The sequence below is a fragment of the Medicago sativa genome, chromosome 5 (assembly GCF_051527215.1).
Source record: "Medicago sativa cultivar Bolivia chromosome 5, Bolivia_mono, whole genome shotgun sequence".
In the NCBI taxonomy this organism is placed as follows: Eukaryota; Viridiplantae; Streptophyta; class Magnoliopsida; order Fabales; family Fabaceae; genus Medicago; species Medicago sativa.
Window position 1 is genome coordinate 21,482,620 of NC_140753.1, and position 23,027 is coordinate 21,505,646.

A 23,027-nucleotide genomic window follows, 5' to 3' on the forward strand; every position below is an offset into this window, starting at 1 on the left:
ACACTGTTCTCATACCAGGGCAAATACCAACATATCCTGGTATATGTTGTATGGTATCCCTCTCATTCAATTTTGTCAAATGAAGTTGTATCAGCTACTGCTCCGTGATACTTATTAAGTTCTGTCAAATTTCGGCTATAATGGCACCATAGAATTGGGGCATAGTGAAATTTGAACAAACCATTGTTTTACATGATTGACATATCTGCTCCAATCTTTATAGAATGTCCCTTTTTGTGCACTCAATTGGTTTTAGCTCAATATATGTTTTTATATTAACTACATATGTTGTTATAGGTTTTGAAGGGGTTCCCACTATATTTCTCTTGAATATAATTGCAGAAATTCATTACAAAACAGTATTAATGCAATTGTTCACATGATTTGAGTAACCATAGCTCCATGATACCATTAATCATTCAAAGTAATTAGATTTTGTTTCATTTTGTAATTCTACCCTCTAGTAGAGTTTCTTCAACCTTGGAAAAAAGGTGAAGTTGGACATTCATAGCCTAATTCTTGTATATATATTACATTTTTCTATCAAACATGCTTAACAGAAAAGAATTACAAAACCCTAATGATAATTCATCCTCAACAGATTTCTCAAAAGTTGGAGTTGGACCTCGAGGTATACTCTGCAACAAGCTTAGCAAAAGATGATGACTTATCCTCTAGCAATGTAATTGGGGAGTCATACTCCTCAATAAGTCCTACAGCATTAGACAAAAAAATTCAGAAAACGAAACAAGGAACTAAAGATACTGAAAGTTCAATGACGAATAAAAGTTTTTTTTACTAACCTTGACTAAGAAGTAGAACCATATCACTGTCAAGAACAGAAGTTATTCGATGCGCAATGGTAATGACCGTGGAGTCAGTAAAATGCTTCCTAAGAGTTTGCTGAATCAAATTATCTGTAGCTGTGTCAACCGAAGCAGTTGCTTCATCAAGGACCAAAATCTTGCTCTTCTTAAGCAGAACCCTACCAAGGCAAACCAACTGCCTCTGACCCATGCTCCAATTCTCACCATTCTCACTAACTATAAATCATCAACTTCCACATTAGCAAAGTAGAAATACTGTATAATCCATCTGAACATGAATACTATACATCAGCTGGCCAAAATTTACTACATACTCCCTCTGGACGTAAATACTATATACTATATTTGGGCTGAATAGATGTACCTTTTTGCTTATATTAAAGTCTGCAAGGAGTATTATGTTCAATAAAATTAGAAGACAAACCTGAAGAGTCAAGCTTTCCTTCTTTCTTTCTAACTTCATCTCCCAGTTGGCACTTATCCAATGCCTATTTTAAAGAATGTAAATCAGTATTTGAAGAACAATTACAAGTATAAAATTTTGCTCAAAACCAAGTGTCACTGTTATTGCATTTTTTTTTCAACAAATAAAAAAACACAAACACACCTCCCATATTTGTTCATCGGTGTACTCTTCAAGGGGGTCCAAATTAGTTCTCACTGTCCCCTCAAACATTGTTGGATCTTGCGGAATAATGCTTAGTCTAGACCTCAAATCATGCAGTCCAATTGTAGAGATGTTGATGCCGTCAATGATAATTTCCCCAGCAGTAGGTTCAACGAGACGGAAAAGTGTTTGTATAAGAGTTGATTTGCCGCTACCTGTTCTACCAACAATGCCAGTTTTCAATCCTCCACGAAACGTGCATGTCAGGCCACGCAACACGAGCGGAAGATGTGGAGCATATCGAACCTTCATCATGGACAACAAATCATTACAAATGGTGAAATGGAGCACAAACATCTTGTAAATTTTATGAAGTATGGTGTATCCAAAGGACAATTCATAAGCCAATTTAAAACCATTTAGGAAAAGAGAACCTTAGCATGAATTTCAAAAATCAATTGGCCACAAAATTAAGGAAAAAGAAACCAAAAACATATTTAAAAGGAAGCAAGAGGGAGAAAAAATTCCAGCTACCTGCAAGTTCCGTATATCAACCTCGCCATATGCAGGCCAGGAAGGATCTGGCCTGTTTTCTTCTTCTGAAACAAGGGGAGGCTCACTAGGAATGGTTGTATACTGAACTATCCTTTCTACCGATATAATTTTGTTCTCCAAGTTGCAAAGAATCCATATCGCCCAAGCTTGTATCATGTTTAAAGTTAGACCATAGGTAACAGCTAGACCAGCAATGCCTTAATAAATCAGAAAAATGAAACAAAAGAGAAAAAATTATGCTCAACTTCTGATTATACAAGCAGAGTAAATATTTATTGATATACGATACCGGACATGAATTATGTACCTGGATTTATGATTCCAGGTGGAATCGATATCAAGAATACCAAGGAAAAGGCAAATACGATGGAAGACAGCATATCTAAGCGTAAAGATAACCATTCCATAGCAGCAGAAATGTTGAAATTTGGCCGAGAACACCCATCAGTCAGTTTCATATTTGTTTCATGAAATCTTGACTGTTGATCAAAGCTTCTAATGGTTGAAATACCGGAAATTGTTTCCGCAAAGTGTTGAATGATTGGGGCTTCACATACTCCACCCAAACGCGACAGTTCACGGGCTGATGGTGAATAATATCGCTGCAGATTACAAGTTCCATAGTTGCTAAGCTTCATATAATATTATAGAATGGAGTTCGAATTTGTAAAAGAAGAAATGGTATATAATCTGTGATGGTAAAGCCATGATGGTCCAAATAATACCTGATACCAAATGCTGACTGCTATTACGGGTATAAAGACAATGAAAACTTGCCATGCAACCTGAGACATCACGGCTATAATTCCAAAAAGCTGGATCATGGAAAAGGCAAATGAGCTAACTTGATAAGGAAGGCCTGTATCCACTTCACTTTGGTCAGTAGAAGCCTGCAAGACAACATAGATGAATAAGAGATAAAAAGAAAAGAAAAACAAGAGACAAAGAATTCTAAAGGATAAAGCAACTGAAGATGCAAAAATCATATCTATGAAATTCAAATGAGTGAGAAATACAAAAAAATGCCAGTATGACATACTCTATTGAGGATTCGTCCACTTGGAGTAGAATCAAAAAATGACATCGGGGCACGGAAAATGCACAAGTGCATTTTATTGAAGAGTATAGTAGCTGTCTTATAACCAGCTGTAACAAGTAACAACCCTTTAACAAGAATGCATAGAGAACTTCCAATTGCCAAACCAACATAGACTTTCATAAGAGTTGTTCCTTCAATCGGTGGCTTGACATCGGCTGAGATGGGAGTTGCCAAAGCCATCCAATAGTTGCTTCCAATTTGAAGAGCTTGAAGAAGAATATGAGCCAATAATATGAATGGTACAAGAGCTCCCCCGTATGCAGTTGTGATATACTTCCAATACACTGAAAATCCAACTTTACCTTTCTCCCTTTCTTCTTCTTGAACGAGTTGGCCTTGTGGTTCGCCTTTATCACCTGATTTACCATTTTGCTCATCTTTGTTTGCCTCTTCGTGTGTGCCAGAGATATTTTCTTCTTGTTCTAATGTACTTATTTCATTAGATGCTTTTCCTCCATCCAATGATTCAAGTGTGGACAAAGCTTTTCTGTGTGCACCGACAAGTTCCATAAAATCAGTCCCAATGTTAAGCAGATCGGCATACTTTCCACTTTGAGTAATTTTTCCATCTTTCATGACCTAGAACAAGGGCCAAAAAAGAGGTTAAAAGAAAATCCATCATTATAAATTAATGACTATAGAATTATGATAAGTACTCGCCAATATAAGGTCAGCAGTAGGTAAGAACTCCACTTGATGAGTAACATAAACAACTGTTTTTGAGCTTAAAACACCCAGCAAGCATTCCTGCAACACAATTAAACAAACTATTTCACTTTTTTAAATGATTATACAAGTGTAATACTGTTGGAAATAATTGCATACACTTCAAAACAGTCAAGAACTATAAATTATCAAATAAAGATTCAAATCATGAACCAGAACACATTTTTTCCGAATTGTGAATTGAATCTTATTATGAATTGTAAAATACATTGCCAATAAAATTATGTCGCTATATAAGCTAGTATATCATATATATGAACCTCAAAATAATTCAAGTCATATATCAAATGACAGGAGAAAATGTTTGGTTATACAAAATTGACAATAAAAATAGTGGTTAGCTACACTAAGTTTAGGCAGTGGTTCACCAATTGAATCAGGATTCATCATAGTGAATCGGGATTCAAGATGAGATTTGTGTCTAAAGAGATGCACATAAGAGATTTGTATTGAGTGAGTCCAATTTAGTATCGATTCAAGATGTGACTCGTGTGTATCTAAGATCATGATAACTATTTTGTATTATGCACAAAAAATAGAATAGCCAGATTATATTTCACATAATAATAAACAAAACACAGAAAATGAGTTACCTTAAAAAGGTGAGATCCTGTATGAGCATCCACAGCACTGAAAGGATCATCAAATAGATAGATATCAGCATCTTGGTAAAGAGCGCGGGCAATTTGTATTCTTTGTTTCTGTCCACCACTCAAATTTATTCCGCGCTCGCCTATAACCGTCTGATCACCAAATGACAAGATTTCAAGATCCTTCTTTAAGGAGCATGCTTCGAGCACCTTTTCATACCTTTCCCTAACCATTTGTTCGCCAAACAATATATTATCCTCTATCTTGCCACTTTGAATCCATGGTGATTGAGCAACATAGGCCTTTTCTCCACAAACCTTAACAACACCTGATATCTTTGGTACTTCTCCCAGTACACAAGAAAGTAAAGTAGACTTTCCTGATCCAACAGTACCACAAACAGCAACCTTCATGCCATGAAAAACTTTGAGATTTATGTTCTGCAAAGTTGGACTAGGAAAAGATAAATCCCAAGAAAAATTCCCATCAACCACTTCAATTGCTGTATCAGAACTACCAGGAGGAAGCTTTTCGACAATATCGGACTGCAAGTCATCAAGGCGAAGGAACGATGCAATCCTATCAAGAGAAACTTTAGTTTGTGCTATCACTGAAATTACATCTGGAAGATTATAAATAGGCTCTTGAAGAATCTTGAATGTTGCAAGTGTTGACAAAATCTTCCCTGATTCAAGTGGGACCCCTATGAGCATACAAGTACCAAAAGTAACCACAGATACGAAGGTAGGTGCACAGACAAATGTAGTCATGGCTGAAGTGTAAAGATATTTTTTCAACCAGCCTTGTTCAGCATCCCTGAGTGCAGTTATTTTAGATAGAAACTTCATTTCCCATCCTTGTAGTTTAAGGATCCTCATGTTCCTTAAAATTTCAGACGTGGTCTTCATTCTAGAATCCTTTGACTCCATCAACTTATCTTGAAACTTCTCTTGCAATGATCCCAATGGAATATTTGCCAACATAACAAGGACGGTTGAAACAAAAGTAGCAATTGAAGCAAGTCCAATGTTTTTATACAAAATTAACAATGCCAATGTAACTTTCAAAGCTACTAACCACAAATCATGCATGTACCAACCAAAAGTACCAACTCTTTCGGCATCAACAGTTATGAAATTGATAATTTCTCCAGAAGTGTGACACTGCTTTGATTGACATGAAAGTGTTAAGGCTTTATTATATATCATTGTCACAAGCAGTGCACGGATTCGAAGTCCGAGTTGCTGCAACCTAAAGTACAAATGTCTTTCTGTTAAGCACTCCACAAGCTTTGCAAACAAAAAGGCAGAAACCAACACATAGCCTTGATTCTCATATAACCTTTTTCCATCAAGGTATTGAACAAATGAATCAATAAGATAAGGACCAACATAAGTAGAAAAAGTGTTTACCAATGCAAGAAAAGCAGTGGTAAGAATCTCTTTCCACCCTGAGATTATCAATGACTTAACCAACTTAAATGTGGTTACTCTATTGATTGCACCACAATCAGCTTCAAGTTTGTCCTTGAAAATTGGAAAAGCTCCAACCACACTATCTCTACTATCTAGCTGAGGAACATCCACAAGGTCTAACGTCTTCTTATTTCCAAATGCTATAAGTGGACTCACCCAAGTGAAGGTGAGAAGACTCCAAAGTCCAGCATTTGAAAAAGGAGTAACAGTGTCACTCCCTTTAGTCTCTTTTACCTCTAAAGCATTACCATTATCATTATCGTTACCAACTTGTGTATCGCCGTTCAATAAAGGCTCATGAATAGTTCTATCACTTTCTTCACTCTCATTTTTGACACAATACTCCACAAAGCAAAAGAACAAACCAACACAAAATGATACCGCATCAGAAACCATGCATTGAACCGTTAACTCAATGTGATTTTGATAAAGAACAACAATGTCAACCACAAAACAATAACATGAAACAAAGAGAAAGAAAACACACCAAGCTCCAAAGAAGAATGAAAGTTGTCTTTTTCTTTGACCTAAACTGAAGAAAAACAAGAACCCTCTTTGGATACAAACAAAAAGAACAAACCAAGTAACTGTTTTGAGAGCTAAATCAAAAAGGGTAACAACTTTTTCTTCTGACCAATCACTTGTATACCAGTAAAAGTAATTGAACAGAAACAGAACAAAATTGAAAGAAGAAAAACCAATAGAACAAAACTTTGTCACTTTAAACAAAGTGTTATTAGGCGTTTCTTTAGACTCATTGACAACACAAATTGTGATTTTTTTCCAAACCCATGAGACTAAAACCGAAACAAGCAACAGTGCATGAATTAAAGTGGATAACCCATGAAGGAAAATGGGTTTTGGAAGAAAAACAGTATCAAGGTTCATGAGTGTAACGAAAGACAAAATAAAAAATTGGACTTTTTTTGGTTGTGAATGTTCGGTTGTTTTATGAAGAGAAGGGTAACGTATGTAATTGAAAATTGATGTTTTGGAGATATGTATGAAAGTGGACTAATATTGTCATAATTAGTGTTTTTTTCTGTTGAGCAAAATTCTCATAATTAGTTATTATATGATGATAATTAATTCATAATTAGTTTTTATTTTGTGTTTGGTCCTTAATAGTCATTTTATATTCATGCGAATGTCAAAATTAAAACTCTTTTATGTTCAAATTGTATGTAAGTTATGTCCGTTTATTATGTTCAATATTTATATTATGTACAAAAAATGTCAAAATTATAACCATAAAAGACCAAAGTAGAGCAGTCCAATATAACTCATCGGGCTTGACACCAACGAGGCAGAGAGATTCTTCAAACTTGACATTGTTTCTGTTAAATGCATTATTACCATAACAAATAATCATCATATAACAGAAACAATGTCAAATTCAAAGAATCTCTCTCCCTCATTGGTTTGATTTGCTTCAGGAAGAAGGAAGACGATTTTTCTGGGTTTAATTTACAGGAGGTGAGAGGAAAAGGAAAGGGGTCCACTTACTTTTCACTTCTGTAGTGTCCACGTATGCGAAGAATGTGGCTAAACACCGTTAATTCCACAGTGCAAGTGATGTATGGCGAATTTGGTGTCAAGCCTGATGAGTTATATTGGACTGCTCTATTTTGGTCTTTTATGGTTATAATATTGACATTTTTTGTACATAATATAAATATTGAACATAATAAACGGACATAACTTACATACAATTTGAACATAAAAGAGTTTTAATTTTGACATTCGCATGAACATAAAATGACTATTAGGGGCCAAACACAAAATAAAAAAAATTGTGAGGATGAAAACATTCAATTTAATTTTTTAGGGACTAAAATCAAAATTTGTTATATTTATAGGGACAAAAATCTTATTTAACCCTATTTTTATATGGTTTATAACTCAAAATTTGTATTTGTCACAAAACAATATTTTACAACTCAAGAGTTTACTTCAACTCGTTTTGCCAAGGTAAACTCGACTCGTAAACTCGACTCGATAACTCGTACGAGTTTACATAAAATTAAAATTATATAAAATCTATTATATGCAAGACATATATAAGTTAATATAATATTGTAAATAGGTCAATAGTGCAAAATATGACTTAATTACAAAGGAAACTTATACCAAACTACCATAATAAAATGTTATGCTCAACTTAGCATAAAAATACAAAAATTAACGCAAAAAATCATAAGTTTCATAAGTATTCCATCCAAAAAAAAACAAGTTTCACAAGTTTCTAAAGTTGTTAATAAATGGGCCAGAAAAAAGGGCCAATTTTTTTTTTATTTTTTTTAGATGTAAACTCGTAAAACTCGGTAAACTCGATCGAGTTTACACGAGTTTACCGAGTGTTAACTCGGTCAAACTCGTCAAACCTTTCAATTTTACCAGAAACTGAGTTTACCTCAGAGTTAACACGATTTTGGTACCTAAACACGTAAACTCGGAGTGTTAACACTCGATTTGCGAAACATTGCCACAAAATGTGTATGCTTAAACATCATTTTGGTCCTTTCTATATTCTTCAGGGTTCACATTAGTCCCTTGCTAAAAAAAAGTGCATATAAATCCCTTAATAATTTTATAAATGGTACCACGTTAATCTTTTCTATCCAAAACTAGGCATAATGAGAGCCCTGCTCAACCAGATTAAGCAGCAACTCACTCAGTCAACCCAAACTGTAACTTAACAAAGTCAGACACCATAAAAAAAGCCTAGCAATAGGAGCACGTCACCTATTGGACCCACAAAGAGTTTGATTTGGATGGAAAGGAAAGGACTAATGTGGTATCATTATTTTATTTTTTTAATTAGAGACCAATATAAAACTTAAGGAGATATACGGGACCAAAATGTGATTTAAGTCAAAAGTGTATCTTTAGTTATAAATCATATAGAAAGCACATACATTTTGTCCTACAAGTTAGAGCATCTCCACTGTTGTTGTTTGTAATGATATTTATATGCTCCTGCTATCGAGTTGTTGTTTGTTTATGAATCTGATTTAGGTATTAAGTGTTTTTGTTATGCTATTAGTTTTATTAATTATGCAATGTGTTAGGATTGTTGGGAAAAAACATGTCTTTTAGGATCGATTTTTTTTATTTAAGGTATAATGTGTAATAGGGTGAAATGAAATGTGATAGGTTGGTTAGATCTCAAAAAAAATGAACCTTGTCTCGTTTCATTTCACTTTGTTTCGCACTATTGGCCTGCTTGGATTGACTTACTTTTGAGATTATGCAAAACAGCTTATGTAAATAAATAAGCTTCTATGTATTATTCATAAGTTCTTTAAGGTAGTTTATGAAAAAAAACAGCTTATGAAAATACGATTTTTCATAAGTGAGAACTTATGAATTAACTTATTTATTTGCATAAGCTATTTTTCATAAGCTCAAAAATAAGTCAATCCAAACGGACCATATACCTATAATTTGTATCTTTTGGATCATGTTTTCAAAGGTGGATACTTCCCAAATTGCTCGATGGAGGCTTCGCTTGGGTACCAAGCAAGCTACGACTAGAGGAGTATTTTATCAGCTAGAGAACTGGTTTAGAGAGGTTCCAGGTGGGCTGGCCGTGGGGAATGGAAGAAAAGTCAAAATCTGGAAGGACAACAGGCTTCTGGGACAATCCAACCCCAAAAGTTGTTGCCCGGAGAACACCCTCTTTGGGGAAGCTACTGTGAGTGAGTTAATTGATGAGGATTTGAAGAGATGGAATGTGAACTAAATCCGCCAGGTTTTCTCTCCTTATGAAGCCGGTATCATTTCCCAGCATGCCGTTGTCGAGTAAGCTTCCAGAGGACAAACTGATCATCTTTTCATGCAATGTTCTCTGGTTCATCAGGCTTGGTTCATGTCACCCCTTGGGGCTCACCCTCCCCCGGAAGTGGATTTAATCAAGTGGTTGCAAACTTGGCTAGAGTGCAAAGAAGGCTTGGCAGCTCAGTTGTACTGCACTTTATTATGGAAGATTTGGTTTTTTAGAACTTAGCATTTCACCCAATGACTGTGTTTACGTCTGCTCAATCTTTCGTCAACGAATTTAATTCTGCTCAACCTTTGAAAGCTAGTCTCACTAACAGTGCAATCCAGCTCTCTTGGGAAGCCCCTCCAGAGAATTTCCTCAAGGTGAACATTGATGCAGGCCACGGACCCGACAGACATGTGTTTTGGGGCCTGGTTATTAGAAATCATAGAGCAGAAGTGGTATATGCAGCCTCTAAGAGAACTGAGATGGCTGAAGCGGTAGTTGCTGATGTTTTGGGTTTCATGTGGGGACTCCAGGTGGCTGCGGAACTTAATCTTAACAAGGTCATCTTTGAACTGGATGCGCAGGTGGTGATTAATTGCTTCAAAGGGCTGTCAGTCTTATCTAGTTTATCCCGTTATATTTGGGACTATCATGAGTTGTATGCCAATATGGTTGATGTTTCGGTTTTTTACATTAGTTGTGTCTGTAACGGGGCTGCGCATGAGCTAGCTCTGGCTGCCAAAACTTTGGGGTCGTGTACTTGGGAGGGGAATACCCTAAACCCTATGGTATATGGTCCTTGTTTTCTTCTGTATTGTCTTCTTAATTGAATGAAGTTGAATGTCAGAAAAGAAAAAAAAAATTATAATTTGTATCTGTTACGATGTAGGAATCCACGATTGTTAGCCTTGGCCTAGGAAAATAAATTTGGAAAACTACATATTTCAGGTTATAATGATATTTTATGCTTCTGCTTATCTGCTACATAGTTGTTTGTTGATGATACTGAATTTGTTATTAATTTTTTTTGTCATGTCACTGGTTTTATCAATTATGCAATGTGTGTTGGAAAATCATGTCTTTTAGGATATGTTTGGACTGGTTGTGTAGGGTGGATTGTATGATATGAAATGAAATGGAATAGGTTTTTTAGATTTGAAAAATGGATATTATCTCGCTTCATTTCACTAATTCCACACTATACCATCAGTTTAAACATACTCTTGAGTCTTAGATAATGGGTTGTGAGATTACACAATTATTATGTCACGACCCAAAAACAATCATCGTGACCGGCGCGCGAACTAGATCATTCTAGCCCGGCAAGCCTATTAATCAAACTTGACAACTATAATACATAAAAATTTCAATTTAAATTTCATTTCAAAATAAATATCCACTGAAATTTCGACAGAGTTTCGTCTATATTTTTAACATTTTCCAAGATGTAAATCCTGTTTTAAAAACCTGTTATCAGCCAGAATCTCCAAATAACATCTTTATTTTTAAACTACTTGTACAACTCAAAATAAACATCCTAGATATTTGTTGTTTTTGGATTTCCAAACTATTGTATTTGGATTTCCAAATTCTATTATCTACCGAAGTTGTTACTAGGTTAAGTCACGACCAGGTCGCTCTCTTTAAGACGTTTCGTGGCACTACCCAAAGTTGTGCAAGGTAGACTATCAACCACGCCGCCTCCAGGATAAAACAAGCCCAGCTACAACTGTGTGGTTAACTACTGCACCGTAGAAAACCGTTCGAGAATTACAACCTCAAATATGGTATTAAGACCACTCTTTAATACTGAAACCACTTTAATATGGTATTATTACCACTCTATTATGGTGCTGAGACCACTCAAATATGGTGTTACCACCATTCTAACTTTAATTTCTCCAAAGTATCAATATGGCACTACGACCACTCAAATATGGTGTTACCACCATTCTAATTAAATAGAAAATTATTGAAATAATTTATATACTGTTAAGATCATTCTTAATTCCGACGGGACATTAGTATTACGAAAAGGGACTATGATCTTAATTGTACTCTATATTCCGAAGGGACTATGAACTTAAGACCACTCTTAATTCCGAAGGGACATTAAACCGAAGAAGGGACTATGGTCTTAAGAACACTCTTAAAATATGGTTCAATCGATTGATCGAAGCCACTCGATACGGTACGTAACCGCTCTATTTGAAACCGAAAGGGACAGAAAGGAGTAGAAGCAGAAGAAACTTGTTAACACAAGTCGGAGGGAGAAGAAAGACTCGTCAACACAAGTCAAAAAGGGGAGAAGAGAGAAAGAGTTCCCGACAACTCAATGAAACTCTTTAGTGTGTGGAATGCACTATGTGAGTTCTCTATTTATAGGGAAAATTCACAACTAATAAGTGAGAAACTTTGGGAACAAGTAATATGAGAAACTTTGGGAACAAGTAACATATTACTTTGCGATTAAGTAATTCACATATTAGATCTAGTACAAAAATATCTTAATTGAGTACTAAAATATATTAAATTTAGTACAAAAATATATTATATTATGTACCAAAATATTTTAGCAAAACTTGGGGACTAAAAAAGCACTTTCTAATAATGATTAAATTAATTATTTAATTTATCATTTCCAAATAATAAAATATATATCAATATATATTTTTTCTCTAGTGCTTATGTACCCCCATTAATTAGAGGTACACCCCCACTATATAAACACTACTAATGTGTGTGTTCCATCCGATGTGGGACTTCCACTTTTTTCAATTCACACAACAATAGTTCTACCCAACATGGGAATTTGTGTTTAGTCTTTTTACTCAATTTTCACAAATGTTCCAACAATCCCCCACTTGAATTTAAAAAATGGTTTCATAAATAACGTCAAAAACATCTCCATAAGATTTGCTAGTAAACAAAGGTGTCGCCTACAACTTGAACCTCTGCATAGCGAGTAAAATTCTGATTAACAAGAGTTGCTTACAACATTGAACTCTATCTCAGACATAGAACCCACACACAAACCTTTTCATAAGGTGTATTCTAAAAGCCCGTGCGTTTATGGCCTTGCACGTGTATCCCGGTTTTAACGAACGCTCTAGGTATTCTGCCCCGAATCCCATAGGAACCGGCCCTTAGTTCCACATTCATATAGGTGAGTCTATCAAGAGTACTCCTGTAGCTATGTACTCCACTCCAAATAGAGTATAGATCTCATTAAGAGTTTCTATTATCTCATCCTTCTATCGCTGCAGGAATCATGCTTTCTTACTTTTATCATAGCATGTTCTATCACTTGTGACTTGTTATTACCCATTGAACCTATTTCTTGGGATCTCCAGTCATGTAGGTCGGGTTACCATCACTTGTGACCTTTGGGCATTAGTCCCATCCTATTGGATGTGTTTAGGACTTTCTTTCTAGTAACTCCTTTCGTCAAAGGATTAACTAATTCTTTATCAGTACGTACATGATCTACTTTAACCGTTCCTTTTGAGAGTAGCTAGCTCTCTAATCCTTTATGTGTTCATGCCTTAATTATCGTCTCTAACGATTCTCAATTTTTGTAATAGCTGCAGACTATCACAATGATTTAACACTTCTGGAAATGGTTTTACCCACTAAGGGTTCTCAATTAGCAAGCATCTTGTCAACTTGCTTCTCCACTAGTTTTCTCTAGTGTTCTCATCTCAGATTCATTCCATAGTGGACTGAGTCAATATCATTTGTTTTAACAAACAACTCCTCTAGTGATGCTCAATATGCAAACACTAGTCGCTAAATATTCATCTGAAAGATGTTCTATTTTATATCTTGTACCATTTAAGTACAATAGGTTACTCCTAGTGATGTAATCTTAGAGTCATAATCTTCTTAAGGCACCTCATGACTCTTTCTATAGCATGGCAATGCTTCTCATCCGTCTACTAGTAAACTTGCACATGAGTTTCACGACATCGACAATGTCGGGTCTAATACATTCAGTGGCTTACCTAAGGACTGCCAATGATGCTCGCATATTTTATTTGTTTAACTCCATCTCAATTGTTCTTACACTTGGATCATAATATATGATTGCAAGTTTACGGTGAAATAATAATATTTCCTTAAGAACTTCAACTTTGTCTAGGTCTTTCTTATCAATGTTATTGATAAACAATGATTTCCCATAATTCATAACATGAATCTTTAAATCAAATATGAGCAAGTCGTCTTAATAGAGACTTATGATCGTGCAAATATTATTTCACTTTCATTCACTTTATACTCATTCGATAGCATTAGAATGTCAAATTTTTTATGTCATTCCTTAAGAGTTTATTTTAGACCATACAAATAATTATCTAACTTACAGACCTTGTTTTCTTGTCCATGAATCACAAAAATTTTCAGGTTGTTCTATATAGATTTCTTCTTCTAGTTCACCATAAAAAGAGGCAACTTTCACATCCATTTGGAGTTATGAACGGCGGCTAAAGGGACTAGTACTCTTATGGATATGATTTTCGTGACTGATGAATGAATGTCGAAGAAGTCTATATTTTTCTCTGTCTAAACCTTTGACTACAAGGAGAACCTTGTATTCATCAACCGTACCATTAGGTTTTTGTTCCTTTTTCCAAAATCCAAATACAACCGATTGATTTTGCAACTATGATACAAGTCAACCAAGTGTCATGTTTTGTTAGACTCTAGAAAATTCATTTCATCGTTTATTGCTTTTTGCCATAATTCAGCATCCAATGAGGATATAACTTCTTTAAGGCTTAATGAATCTTCTTCCAATGTATAGACCAAGTTCATACTCTTTAGCAATTTTAGCTTTCTTACCTCCTTGAGGTTCTATAACATCTCGTATGATGTTTTCATAACTATTTCTAATTACATAAATGTGATTAGATATAGTGCCCCCACTAGTTCTTAATTTTTAGAAGGGAATTTAGTTTATCCCCACTAGTGCCCCCACTATCCTTTAATTTACAGGGGTACTTACTTCATAGAAATCAGCATCTTTTAATTCTATGATCACTTTAACATTTAGGTCCTAAAACCTATATGTTTCGTTATTTATCGCATACCCGATGAATACACATTCATAGGCTCTACTAGTGAGTTTAACTCTCTTGGGGTCCAGAATCCAAATATAGTCTAGACAATCCCAAGTTCAAAAATAAGACAAGTTGGATTGTCTTTTCTTCAAAAATTTCTTAATTAGAATTTTTGTTCTTAGACTTGGGTACTCTATAAATTTCAATTTTCGTTATAAAAATTGAACATATCAAACATATCAATTTTATTTTCCAAAATTCGCAGTCATCAATAAATATGATAAAAATATCAATTTATCATTTCTAATTTATGTGCCATCAAATTCGCACATATCATAATTTATTAAGTTTAGAGATTCATATTCTCTAAATTCTGATTTATATGAACTTTTGGTTCATATATCTTGACTGCAATAAATAAAATTGTCTAATCATATAACGTTGGAATTAAGTCCAAGTTACTCAAGTTTAAAATTAAACACTTGTTCTTGATCAATTTTGATATGTCAAATATTAAAATCACACAACTAATAAAATAGAAAGAGAGTTTTAATTTTGAACATGCCTTCTTTTTCCAACAAGAGTGCATAGCACACAAGTCTCTCATTAAGTCTGAGTCAACTCAGTCTTATTCAATAGAAATCTGAAACTCAGATTCTTTCTTATTTTTATAGCATGCAACAAGTTCAAACTTTAGCATTAGCATCAAGGGAAAATGGAAATCCTATATTCTTACAGTTTAGTATGCCAACTTGGGTCTATGTATACCCAATGTGCCATAAATTCTTACGGCAATTCCATTTCCTGTTCGAAAGACACTATCACGTAAGGGACTTAAGTTTTTTTTCTTTTTAAAAAAAACTTATCATTATCAATTCTTGTTACAGTACTAGTAACAACCGAAGCCAAATTATTTTCTTGTTACTGTTTTGTAACAAAAGTATGCGACAGCTCTCATTATTTTCCTTTTTTTAGCTCCGATCATTTTCTTATGTTTTGTAACAAGCAAAACTTGTTTGGTTCTATAACAAATAATTTGTTTTGTAACAAATTATTGTTTCACTATATGGCTTTGATTTCGAAACCATATTTCAAAAAAATTCAACGTATTTGAATTTTTTTAGTGTTGTTATTTAAAACAACAATCACTTCATCGTTTCAGTCAAAAGATGTATTTCAATAGCTTGATTTATCCTTCTTGTATTTAGGGACAACTTAACCTTAATAAGTAACTTCTTCGGTAGACATAGCAGATCGAAACGTCTTAAAATTGTTGTTTTTGGATTTCCAAACTATTGTATTTGGATTTCCAAATTCTATTATCTACCGAAGTTGTTACTAGGTTAAGTCACGACCAGGTCGCTCTCTTTAAGACGTTTCGTGGCACTACCCAAAGTTGTGCAAGGTAGACTATCAACCACGCCGCCTCCAGGATAAAACAAGCCCAGCTACAACTGTGTGGTTAACTACTGCACCGTAGAAAATCGTTCGAGAATTACAACCTCAAATATGGTACTAAGACCACTCTTTAATACTGAAACCACTTTAATATGGTATTATTACCACTCTATTATGGTGCTGAGACCACTCAAATATGGTGTTACCACCATTCTAACTTTAATTTCTCCAAAGTATCAATATGGCACTACGACCACTCAAATATGGTGTTACCACCATTCTAATTAAATAGAAAATTATTGAAATAATTTATATACTGTTAAGATCATTCTTAATTCCGACGGGACATTAGTATTACGAAAAGGGACTATGATCTTAATTGTACTCTATATTCCGAAGGGACTATGAACTTAAGACCACTCTTAATTCCGAAGGGACATTAAACCGAAGAAGGGACTATGGTCTTAAGAACACTCTTAAAATATGGTTCAATCGATTGATCGAAGCCACTCGATACGGTACGTAACCGCTCTATTTGAAACCGAAAGGGACAGAAAGGAGTAGAAGCAGAAGAAACTTGTTAACACAAGTCGGAGGGAGAAGAAAGACTCGTCAACACAAGTCAAAAAGGGGAGAAGAGAGAAAGAGTTCCCGACAACTCAATGAAACTCTTTAGTGTGTGGAATGCACTATGTGAGTTCTCTATTTATAGGGAAAATTCACAACTAATAAGTGAGAAACTTTGGGAACAAGTAATATGAGAAACTTTGGGAACAAGTAACATATTACTTTGCGATTAAGTAATTCACATATTAGATCTAGTACAAAAATATCTTAATTGAGTACTAAAATATATTAAATTTAGTACAAAAATATATTATATTATGTACCAAAATATTTTAGCAAAACTTGGGGACTAAGAAAGCACTTTCTAATAATGATTAAATTAATTATTTAATTTATCATTTCCAAATAATAAAATATATATCAATATATATTTTTTCTCTAGTGCTTATGTACCCCCATTAATTAGAGGTACACCCCCACTATATAAACACTACTAATGTGTGTGTTCCATCCGATGTGGGACTTCCACTTTTTTCAATTCACACAACAATAGTTCTACCCAACATGGGAATTTGTGTTTAGTCTTTTTACTCAATTTTCACAAATGTTCCAACAATATTATATTAAATCATGCCCCTTTCTAGCTAGTCTAAATCTACAATTTAGCTCATTTCACAAAAATCATGACAAAACCCGTAAGCCTTTTTCCAGCAGAATTATCCAACTTCAAACGCACTTTCCGAGTTCATTACTAATCGGAATCACATGAAATTTAGGTCCAAACTGTAGGGAATTGAATGAGGAATCCAAAAATCTAATTATTACTTTATTCCAGGTTACACAACAAGATATATCACGAATATACTACGAATATGTCATACGAAGCTTTTACCCAATTTTCATAAGGTTCAAGTACGACCACTTTTAACAATAATACTCCATTTTGATCACCAACTCATCTCAATTACATTAGCAATAAACCTTCAACAATGATCATCAAACAAAATTCTCTAATTATCTCCTTTCATGAACCAAGCTACTCTAAAATGAAATTATCATGGAAATCATAGCTTTCACATACAATTCACATACCCATAAAGCTTAATCATAAACATAATCACCATAATCATAATAATCATAAACATACATCCAATATATCATATTCTAAAATAGCTTATACTTTGACATACTTATTTGAGTATGTCTCTGATTCTTTATGATAGCAACTAGCTCGGCTAACTAAGTCGTAGATCCATAACTAAAATTCCTCATTTCCAATGATTGGCCAAGTGCTCATAAGATATTGCTTCGTAGCTAATTCATTCTAAACATAATTTTCATGTTAATATGCGTATGCTATGTTAGTATTCAAGTTGGAGGGTCCTTAGAGTTTTTTTCCTTGATTTTATAAATTTTAATTTTTGTTCTCTTTCAATAATATTAGAATAATTCTTGACTTAAAATTTCATATCATTAATTATACATTTCATTCGTTACTATGAGCCGTACCTCATAGGCTACATTATCTCTCGTTGTAGCAAACGGAATACTATGACCCGTACGTCATAGGCTACATTATATCTCGTTGTAGCAAACGGTATACTATGACCCGTACGTCATAGGCTACATTATCTCTCGTTGTAGCAAACGGTATACTATGACCCGTACGTCATAGGCTACATTATATCTCGTTGTAGCAAACGGTATACTATGACCCGTACGTCATAGGCTACATTATCTCTCGTTGTAGCAAACGGTATACTATGACCCGTACGTCATAGGCTACATTATCTCTCGTTGTAGCAAACGGTATACTATGACCCGTACGTCATAGGCTACATTATCTCTCGTTGTAGCAAACGGTTTTTCCATATATTCTTTTTTTTTTCTTTTTCTATGAGCATGTTACTCATTTCAATTTTTCTCCTCATTTCCATTTCTCTGCAATTTTCAATAATTCACTGTGAGCATGTTACTCACAGGCTGCATTTCAAATTTTCTTTCAAATCATTTCTATAAGTATATATATGCATCAATTGCGTTGTTAATTTCCCTCCAACATTTATACTAACATCACATACTAACATCAATTAACTATGCACAATTAACATTACTATCCAATCACTTATTCTTAAAATCATCACTTATAAATAATATAAGAAATCCTCTTACAATTATCACTTATAAATAATATAAACAATCCTCTAGGTTATCAAACGTGGGAAAACCTCGATAACCTAAACTAACCGACTTGTGAACAAAAGTAATCGTTACATCAATTGTCTTGCTTAGCATTTTCCTCCAATATTCATACTAACATAAGCACACATATTAACATACAAGAGATTTTAGAATAAACACACATATAATTATGAAATAATCATACTATCTCATAATTTCTATTCAAATGAATCATTCATAGGGCACAATTCTACTACTCAAAATGGAAGGTTTACTAAGGAACTCACCAATAAACATCTGACAACTCTTATTTCTCCGTGATACTTCAACTTAATTCCCAATAGCCACTTGTGCCTTCATCTTTGTTACCTTAGCTTCTTACTAATCCAACCGTGAAATTTTTCCCAAAATTGCCACATCCAATTGTTGAAGGAAGACATCAATGTGATGTTTTTGAGGATTTGAAAGACAAAAAATCTCTTTTCCTTATATTGATGTACGGTTAGAGAGGAAAGGAAAATAGAATTTGATGCATATTTCTCATTTCAAGTTGCTAGAAAAACACTAATCCAAACATGTGAGTTGAATTGCTAAGGATTTGGTTGAGAAAAATGAAGATTGAGGGGGAAAGGGTGAGTGACGAGAGAGAGAAGTGAGAGAGGAGAAGAAGAGGAAAATTTGGAATGATGTGGAAGAATGTAGAAAATTGTGGATTTTCCACTTAAAAAAAAAATCTTGAGTGGCAAAATTACAATTCTGCCCCTTCCTTAAAAAAATCTTATGGAGGGATATTACATATTAGCCCTTGCTTAGGAAATTAATATTGAGTTATTTGTCTCTGATTCCGGTGTTTTTTTGCAGCCTTGTCCACATATAGGATTTACGCATTTATGATGTTTTATATTACTCATAACCTCTTGCCAGAGCTCAATTGTGACTGATGAATCAATTGTCAATGCTATTTGGGGGAATCATGAACCTCTAGTGAGTTGAGTTTTCTTACTCACCTTGAATACGACAATTACGAGGTTTTCCCCATTTATGTTTGTGCATCAGTGTCATTCTTGTTGCATATTTCTCCTAGCAAAGAGCAGGTAATGTCATGTTTGGTTATGAGGGTTGATTGTATTTTTCGTGTGCCAATGTCCGCTGAGCCGTAAATTCTCCAAAACTCTAATCAGTAGTAGGTCAAATAGCTGCTGACACAAACAAGCACTATGTTGTCTATCTCCTCTGCATCATGAGTGTTGCAGTGATGAGATGAGCGCCTCATGGTGAAAAATTTGTTTTATTGAATCACAAAATTGTTGTTGGTTCATAACTTCTACAAATTGTGACACTCCATTTGCCTGTTTGCGAGACAACAACCTTACTCGGATGGAGCAAAATTGTTTTATTGAATTCACAAGAATATTTGTAAATAAAATCAGCAATTGTACTGGGAAAAATCATATGCATATAAATCTGTTACGAGAATTATTATAATCATTTAAATGTTTCTTGACCACTGTCTACAATTCACTTCACAATCTTTACATCCGCCTCACTTCTGTACCGTATCTTTCCAAGAGAGGCTTGCCATTTATGCACCAAATTAGCATATAAAGAACATGTTTATTTAACTTTTACCCCCTTAATCAGCTCACTATATAAACTACTACTTGCATGCAACATATATTTATGTATACAATAATCTAACTTCTTCACTCCAGTATGTATAAAATTCACAATACTACATATTCCAGGTTATATGATATCATATGCTTCTGGTACCTAGTTGTTTGTTTATGATTCTGATTTTGTTTTGTTATGTGTTTTTTTTATGACATTTGTTGCAAGAGTTGGGAAAATCAATTCTTTTAGGAATGTTTGGATTGGTTGGCTGTGTAGGGTGGAATATAGTGAAATGAAATAGAATAGGCTAATTATATTTCAAGAAATGGATGTTATCTCATTCCATTTCACTTTGTTTCACCCTACACGGATAAATATAATGGTTATCTGTTTTCATTTTGGGATTACACAATTGTTTTCCCTGGCCTAGGATAATAATATTGAGCTATTTCTCTTTGATGCTGGTATTTTTAGCAGCTTTGTTCCCTGATATGATTTTCACTGCTATAATGTTTATATTTCCCATTGTCTATTAACAGAGTTCAATTGTGAGAGTTGCGATTCAATCGTCAATGTTGTTTGTGGGAGGTATGAACCCTTTAGTTTACTTACCACCTTGAATACGACACAATTATGAGGTTTCCTTCCTTTTAGATTTGTGCAATTGTGTGGTTCTTGTTGTAGGTTCACCATCAGTAAAGAGTAGATAATGTCATGTTTGTTTATGTGTGTAATAGTAAGTCTTGTGTCTCATCTTTGCACAACATGGATTTTCTAAAGCACCAAACAGTAGTCGTGTGAGAATGTGTGTTGATATTGTTATATTTTTAATGCTGCAACGCTGAGATGAGTCTGTTGGTTAGGTAGGTAGGTTCATGTCTTATACTAAGTGTTGCACCCCATTTGCTCAGATAGGCTCCAACATGACCTTTCCAAGGTCAACACCCTTAGTGGGATGGAGCAAGATGAAGTCTAAGATAGGAACTCAACATGCATGCTTAGCAGTCATGAGCAAATGGTTGAGCAACTATCAACATCAACCCCTCGTCCCAAATTCTATGCTATCAAGACTACTTTTTGAGACGTCCCGAATTGTTTGAATTAGCTACCTAGGAAAATTTTGTTGGGTGGTGCGATGAATGCACAAAGCCAATAATATTCAATTCAGTAGAATTTACTCAATGTCTTTTGTTGATGTTCTGCTCAATATAGTCAATAATAGAGCTTATTGTTATAGAAAATAAAAAGGAAGTTGTCATTGAATTCTGACTGATATCCGTGATATATTACCATTTTATCCCGGAGTATACTTGCCAAATTACTGTTTTCTACTTCAAAGATTGATGAAATGAAATGGTTATTCAAGGTTTCGGTCGGATTATGGTCTAATGGAGAAAATGATTAGAGTTTCACTGGGAGAGTGTGAGAGAGCTCCTAGCAGAAGCTCACTAGAGTTCATTGAGAACATGATCGACTTTTAATTAGGGTTCAATGTGGGATTCATTTGTTCTGGTTCTTTTTCAATTTTTAGTTTAAGTTGTGGTTCTTATTATGTTTTACATTTATATCGTAAGTTCGAACAATGATTAAATACTGCAGTGAATCAATCAAGTTGAATTATAAGTTAAATACTTTACAGTCATGATTTCACTTTGGTTCAATTACTAGTGATTTATAGAAAAATTAAGGTATTGTTTTTATTTTTGTTCAATTATTATAAGTAAATATGAGTCTTATACTCAACATTAAGAAATGTTAAACCTGCATAAAACATCCTATATGACAAGACTGTAAAAGAAAAAACATGACAAAGATCATGGAGAGAGATCATCCACAGTGGCAAGGCTAGGTTTCCATCCCAAACCCCTATATAATCTTCGCTTTGGAAGTGGTGCAACAAAAGGTTTCTTCCCTTTTATTCCTTTTCTTCTTGAATATCTTATAATTGACTTACCCTTTGAAACATAAAACTCCTTTGCAGAGAAATACGATTCCTCAGCATCTTCTCCGCCTTGAGACATATTCATCTTTGCAATATTCACTTTCTCTTCACCTAGCCAATTTGCTTCATTGACCTCACAGTTCTCATGGATAATGGATTCATTTGGAGGTGCAGTTACTCCATTTGGAACACTGGTTTTGCTATTCTCTTTTGTTTTATCTTGTCGCGGATGCTTACGCTTCACCTTGTTCTTTCTTCTTGGATTCTCATTAGTGTGTTCCACTAGACCTAAAGAATGAACAACACGCTTCAACATAGTCTCCAATGTTTCATTCTTGTCTCTAGCAAACAATGTTGGTAAGAAATGAGCATGAGGAAATTGGAATACTACTTAAGAACTATATATATAATATGTGATTTTTGTTTCTTATTACCAGCTGTATATGTCTTGATATCTTCACCCCCCAATAAGACAATGATGAATGATTCTTTTTTGATTAGGACCTTGTTTTGTTTTTTTATTGCAAATGTTAGTGTTATTAGTAATATTATGGAGGTGGAGATCAAACTCTTCACATCTTTATCACTTGACTTCTCTTATCTTCGTTCTTTCTTT

General features: G+C 34.3%; 2 long non-coding RNA genes and 1 pseudogene across 3 annotated transcripts; 1 reads left to right on the forward strand and 2 right to left on the reverse strand.

The window, feature by feature from the left end:
- Window positions 1-383: 383 nt before the first annotated feature.
- On the reverse strand, window positions 384-6,849 carry LOC146920974 (ABC transporter C family member 3-like; annotated as a pseudogene). Its single transcript, XR_015011959.1, has 10 exons — window positions 4,408-6,849; window positions 3,749-3,835; window positions 3,029-3,667; window positions 2,715-2,879; window positions 2,297-2,591; window positions 1,969-2,186; window positions 1,435-1,740; window positions 1,252-1,315; window positions 804-1,043; window positions 384-713 (listed from the first exon to the last, which is right to left on the reverse strand). The product of XR_015011959.1 is annotated as an ABC transporter C family member 3-like (transcript).
- A 4,011-nt stretch (window positions 6,850-10,860) lies between these two features.
- LOC146920975 (uncharacterized) lies at window positions 10,861-22,841 on the forward strand. The gene is made up of 2 exons (XR_015011967.1): window positions 10,861-10,914; window positions 19,658-22,841. It is a non-coding gene; the product is annotated as an uncharacterized LOC146920975 (long non-coding RNA).
- On the reverse strand, window positions 17,391-19,645 carry LOC146920976 (uncharacterized). Its single transcript, XR_015011966.1, has 2 exons — window positions 19,143-19,645; window positions 17,391-17,655 (listed from the first exon to the last, which is right to left on the reverse strand). It is a non-coding gene; the product is annotated as an uncharacterized LOC146920976 (long non-coding RNA).
- Window positions 22,842-23,027: the final 186 nt, after the last annotated feature.